Source organism: Salvelinus sp. IW2-2015, unplaced genomic scaffold (genome assembly GCF_002910315.2).
Source record: "Salvelinus sp. IW2-2015 unplaced genomic scaffold, ASM291031v2 Un_scaffold4240, whole genome shotgun sequence".
Classification (NCBI taxonomy): Eukaryota; Metazoa; Chordata; class Actinopteri; order Salmoniformes; family Salmonidae; genus Salvelinus; species Salvelinus sp. IW2-2015.
In genome coordinates this window covers 19970-25905 of record NW_019945511.1, presented here as the reverse complement: position 1 = coordinate 25905, position 5936 = coordinate 19970, and the positions used below count along the sequence as shown (strand labels likewise).

At 42.1% G+C, this 5936-nt stretch overlaps 1 long non-coding RNA gene across 1 annotated transcript in view; it reads right to left on the bottom strand.

The window, feature by feature from the left end:
- Window positions 1–3290: 3290 nt before the first annotated feature.
- The window catches only part of LOC112077057 (uncharacterized), a 10321-nt gene continuing 7675 nt past the window's right edge, over window positions 3291–5936 (bottom strand). Inside the window, exon 3 of the long non-coding RNA XR_002895313.2 lies at window positions 3291–3804. This is a non-coding gene — a long non-coding RNA (uncharacterized lncRNA). The remainder of the gene's footprint in view (window positions 3805–5936) is intronic.

Genomic DNA, 5936 nt, shown 5'->3' with positions numbered 1-5936 from the left:
TATGAGGTTAAAGTGCAGACTGTCAGCTTTAATTTTGGGGTATTTTAATCCATATACGGTGAACAGTTTAGGAATTACAGCACTTTTTGTACATACTGTAGTCCGCCCATTTTAGAGGACATAAAGTATTGGGACAAATTCACTTATACTGTATGCGTATTAAAATAGTAAAAAGTTTAGTATTTGGTCCCATATTCATAGCACGCAATGACTACATCAAGATTGTGACTCAACAAAAATTGTTGTATGCATTTGCTGTTTGTTTTGGTTGTGTTTCAGAATATTCTGTGCCCAATAGAAATGAATGGATACGAACATGGTTACAGATATCCCTGAATGTATCATGAATAATGATGAGTGAGAAAATTACAGAGGCATAAATATCATACCCCCCCAAAAATGCTAACCTCCTCTTTTATTGTAATGGTGAGAGGTTTGCATATTTTGGGGGTACGATAATTGTGCGTCTGTAACTTTCTCACTTATCATTATTCATGATTCATTCAAGATTATCCATAATCATGGTAGCATCCACATTACAGTGGAAATGTTTAGAAACACATTCTATTCTGAAACCAAAAGGACACCAAACATTATTTACAATTAACTTCTATTGGGCACAAAATAATCTGAAACCCAACCAAAACAAACAGCAAATATATCAAACAAATTTGAAGAATCACAATCTATAGTCATTGCGTGCTATGAATATGGGACAAATACTTCACTTTTTACTATTTTAATACACATACGTATAAGTGAATTTGTCTCAATAGTTTTGGTCCCCTATGTACAAAAAGTGCTGTAATTTCTAAACGGTTCACCATATATGGATAAAAATTCAAGCTGACAATCTTTACTTTAACCTCATAGTCATTGTATCATTTCAAATCCAAAGTGCTGGAGTACATAGCCTAAACAACAAATAATTTGTCACTGTCCCAATAGTTCTGGAACGGGGGACATGTCACATCTCGTCACGTCTGTAGGATGACTCCTGTCGTGATTTGGCCTCAGATTGGAGCTGCTTTGACCGTGATCTTCCTAGTACTGGCATGGGTGTGTCAAATCCAATCAAATGTTATTTGTTACATGCTTACTTACGAGCCCTTCCCAACAATGGAGAGAGAACAATTAAAAACGTATAGAAAAATAATAACGTGAGGAAAAAATACACAATGCGCAACAATATCTTGGCTATGTACACGGGGTACCAGTACCGAGTTGATGTGCAGGGGTACGAGGTAATTGAGGTAGATATTTAGATATACTTTAGGTAGGGGTAATGGGACTGTGCAACAGGATAAATAATAAACAGTAGCATTATGTGAAGAGTGCAAAAGGGTCAATGCAGATAGTCCAGGTAGATATTTGGTTAACTATTTAGCAGTCTTATGGCTTGGGAGTAGCCCTGTTGGTACACACATGGTGCATCGGTACTGCTTGCCGAGCTCCCTGCCATCCAGGTGGAGTCTTTGACACATTTTAGGGCCTTCCTCTGACACCGCCTGGTATAGAGGTCCTGGATGACAGGAAGCTCAGCCCCAATGAAGCACTAGGCCGTACGCAGTACCCTCTGCAGCCTCTTGCGGTCAGATGCCAAGCAGCTGCCATGATGCAGCCAGTCAAGATGCTCTCAATGGTGCAGCTGTAGAACTTTGAGGATCTGAGGGCCCATGACAAATTTTTTCCCCCTCCTCAGGGGGAAGAGGCGTTGTTGTTAATTCCTTAGTGATGTGGACACCGATGAACCTGAAGCTCTCGACCTGCTCCACTACAGCCCCCTCGATATGGATTGGGGCATGCTCGGCCCTCCGGTTTTTGTAGTCCACAATCAGCTCCTTTGTCTTGCTGATGTTGAGGGAGAGGTTGTTGTCCTGGCACCACACCGCCAGGTTACTGACCTCCTCCCTATAGGTGGTCTCATTGTCATTGGTGATCAGGCCTACCACCGCTGAGTCGTCAGCAAACTTAATGAGGGTGTTGGAGTCGTGCACGGCCATTTAGTTGTGGGTGAACAGGGAAGGGCCCCCGTGTTGAGGGTCAGCATGGCGGACATATTGTTTCCTACCCAGGATCCAGTTGCAGAGGGAGGTGTTCAGTCACAGGGTCCTGAGCTTACTGATGAGTTTGGAGGTCACTATGGTGTTGAACGTTGAGCTGTAGTCAATGAACAGCATTCTCACATAGGTGATCCTCTTGTCCAGATGAGTGAGGGCAGTGTGTAGTGCAATAGAGATTGCGTCATCTGTGGATCTGTTGGGGCGTTATGCGAATTGGAGTGTGTCCAGGGTGTCTGGGTCGATGGTGTTGATGTGAGCCATGACCAGCCTTTCAAAGCATTTCATGGCAACAGATGTGAGTGCTATGGGCGACAGTCATTTAGACAGGTTACCTTGACGTTCTTGTGCACAGGAACTATGGTGGTCTGATTGACAAAAAATGTCAGTGAAGACACTTGCCAGCTGGTATGTGTGTGTGTGTGTGTGTGTGTAACAAGGCAGTTTAGGGCTCTCCCACGCAAGGTAATGGTCCAGATATCCTGTCCTGTCCCAAAGCCTGATCCACCACTATCTATCTACCTGTCGGCACCATCTTACAAAGTCATCATAAAAGATGAGCAGTTGAGTGCTGAGCAGTTACCTTTGTGTGTGTGTGTGTGTGTTTAGGGCAGTTTAGGGCTCTCCCAGGCAAGGTAATGGTCCAGATATCCTGTCCTGTCCCAAGCTGATCCACCATTATCTATCTACCTGTCTGCACCATCTTACAAAGTCTACGCTAAAAGATGAGCAGTTGAGTGCTGAGCAGTTACCTTAGTTCAACTTTGGAAAGACCYTTTTAACACACATCCAAACACAGCAGCTGGAGTAAGAACAGGGGCGGACTAAAACAATAATTCAGGCCGGGAATTTGACTCCATCCCAGGACACCATGCTCACGCAAACCACCAGACCGCTKATTTTGTAGGCTAACCCTATTTGTTGTTGTAACGGGTACCAAACTAGTTATACATTTGGCCACTATGTTCATCTGGGAAGAAAGTTATCCACATTACAAAATACAAACATTTGGGACTGACAAACATGTAGCCTATCTGAACACTGAGTTRAAGGTATGCTATGGCTATGGGTGCACCCTCAAAAACTCACTAGGAATACACCAATCATAGCACATACAAATGTACACGGCTAGATACACAAAACAATTAGCCTACACTTTTTAAAAAGAGAATGAGATACACAATGTTAGCTCAAATGTTCAAATGATTATCTTTATATTCAAGCATCAAGCATATCAAAAGTATCAAAAAACTTCACACACGCACACATTCACTGAACGTGAACATAAGCTACAACAATGTAAGTAAGTYTAATACAAAAGTCGAAAAAGCACTCCTCTACAAAAAAATGTAGATTACAATGTTCACTCACTGGTGTCCATAAAGCAAATGGCACAACAATAAACACATCTACACACTGAGTCAATGAAATTGAACATTGGCTACATAACTGCAAGTATAATACGAAAGTCCACAAAACATGCCTCTGTACAAAAGCTTTAACTCACAGCAAATGTTCTTTCACCCTTGTCAGCCTGTTAAGGAAGAGTCATCGCATAGCTACTTCAGAGTAACCAGGAAGTAATTACCACTAGTAAACCAGTAGGCGGCGCAGTAACTCACTGCTCTCCGCCATCTTGTCAATGATGTCCTCTTTGTCAAGTCTCATAAGAATCTCCTTCTCTGTTGCCATCTGATTCATCACTGGCGACGGTGACCCTGGTGTTGTACTCCTCCAATGTTGACTGTTTCAGTATTTCCCACCATACAAATTGAAGGAAAGTGGTGTTGGGGGAAAAACATACGACATTATAAAATCCATGTACACAAACAACAAGTGTGCGGTTAAAATAGGCAAAAAACACACATATTTCTTCCCACAGGCCCGTGGGTGAGACAGGGATGCAGCTTAAGCCCCACCCTCTTCAACATATACAGTTGAAGTCGGAAGTTTACATACATCTTAGCCAAATACATTTAAACTCAGTTTTTCACAATTCCTGACAGTTAAAATTCCCTGTATTAGGTCAGTTAGGATCACCACWTTATTTTAAGAATGTGAAATGTCAGAAAAATAGTAGAGAGAATMATTTATTTCAGCTTTTATTTCTTTCATCACATTCCCAGTTGGTCTGAAGTTTACATACACTCAATTAGTATTTGGTAGCATTGCCTTTAAATTGTTTAACTTGGGTCAAATGTTGTTTCGGGTAGCCTTCCACAAGCTTCCCACAAATTTTTTGGCCCATTCCTCCTGACAGAGCTGGTGTAACTGAGTCAGGTTTGTAGGCCTCCTTGCTCTCACATGCTTTTTCAGTTCTGCCCACAAATTTTCTATAAAATTGAGGTCAGGGCTTTGTGATGGCCACTCCAATACCTTGACTTTGTTGTCCTTAAGCCATTTTGCCACCACTTTGGAAGTATGCTTGGGGTCATTGTCCATTTAGAAGACCCATTTGCGACCAAGCTTTAACTTCCTGACTGATGTCTTGAGATGTTGCTTCAATATATCCACATGATTTTCTGTCCTCATGATGCCATCTATTTTGTGACGTGCACCAGTCCCTTCTGCAGSAAAGCACCCCCACAACATGYGCACCAGAGCATCATTATGAGCATCATTATGGCCAAACAGTTCTATTTTTGTTTTGTTTCATTTCTCCAAAAAGTACGATCTTTGTCCCCATGTGCAGTTGCAAACCGTAGTCTGGCTATTTTATGGAAGTTTTTGAGGAAAGGCTTCTTCCTTGCTGACCAGCCTTTCAGGTTATGTCGATATAGGACTTGTTTTACTGTGGATATAGATACTTTTGTACCTGTTTCCTCAAGCATCTTCACAAGGTNAGAGAGCAGGACAGAGAGAAAGAGGCTGGGGACAGAGGGAGAAAGAGAGAGCAGGACAGAGAGAAAGAGGCTGGGGACAGAGGGAGAAAGAGAGATGAGAGAGACGTTTTAGTCACGGAACAAACCCCCTCTGTGTAAGAGATGTGGAAACGATAACCACAACAGCAGAAATTACATTTTAAAGAGGGATGCAGGGAGAGAGAGAATAGGAGGAAGAGAGAGAGAAAGAGAGAGGTAGATAGAGAGAAAGAGTGGCCTGTTAGCATAAAAACTGCTCTTTTCTCCCAGGTGTAGAGCTGTTAGCTCACTCTGTCTTTGATCTCATCCACTCTGTCTTTAAGCCGTTGGCCTAAAAAAGCTACTGTCTCTGTCATAACCTTCTGTCACAATATTAGCAGGCCTTAACGGATCTGAGCTTCACATACACACATGATGTGATGCTGTTATTACACGTTAATAAGATGAAAGTGAGTCAAAATTAATGGTGTGTGTGTCCTCACAAGGTCCTCACAAGGATAGTAAAACAATTAACATTTAGACAAGTGGGAACATTTAGCTGGTCCCCACAAGGAAAAAGGCTATTTTAGGCGTAGGGGTTAGGTTAGGTTTAAGGTTACAACGGTTAGAATTTTGATTAGGGTTAGGGGTTAGGTTTAGGGTTCGGAGTTACATTTAGGGTTAGGGTTAGGATCAGGGTTAAGGTTAGGGTTAAGTCAAGGGTTAGGTTTAGGGGTTTGGGAAAATAAGARTTTGAATGAGAATCAATTGTTCAATTGTTTGGTCCCCACAAGGATAGTAAAACAAGTCAAATTCAGACATGTAGGGGATAGGTTTAGGGTTAGGATTACAATTCGGGTTAGAGGTTAGGAGTTAGGGTTAGGTTCAGTTTTAGGGTTCTGGGGTTAACGTTAGGGTTAAGGTTAGGTTGAGGGTTAGGGTTAAGTTTAGGGGTTAGGGAAAATAGGATTTGAATGGGAATCAATTGTTCGGTCGCCACAAGGATAGTCAAACAAATGTGTGTGCATGTGTATGT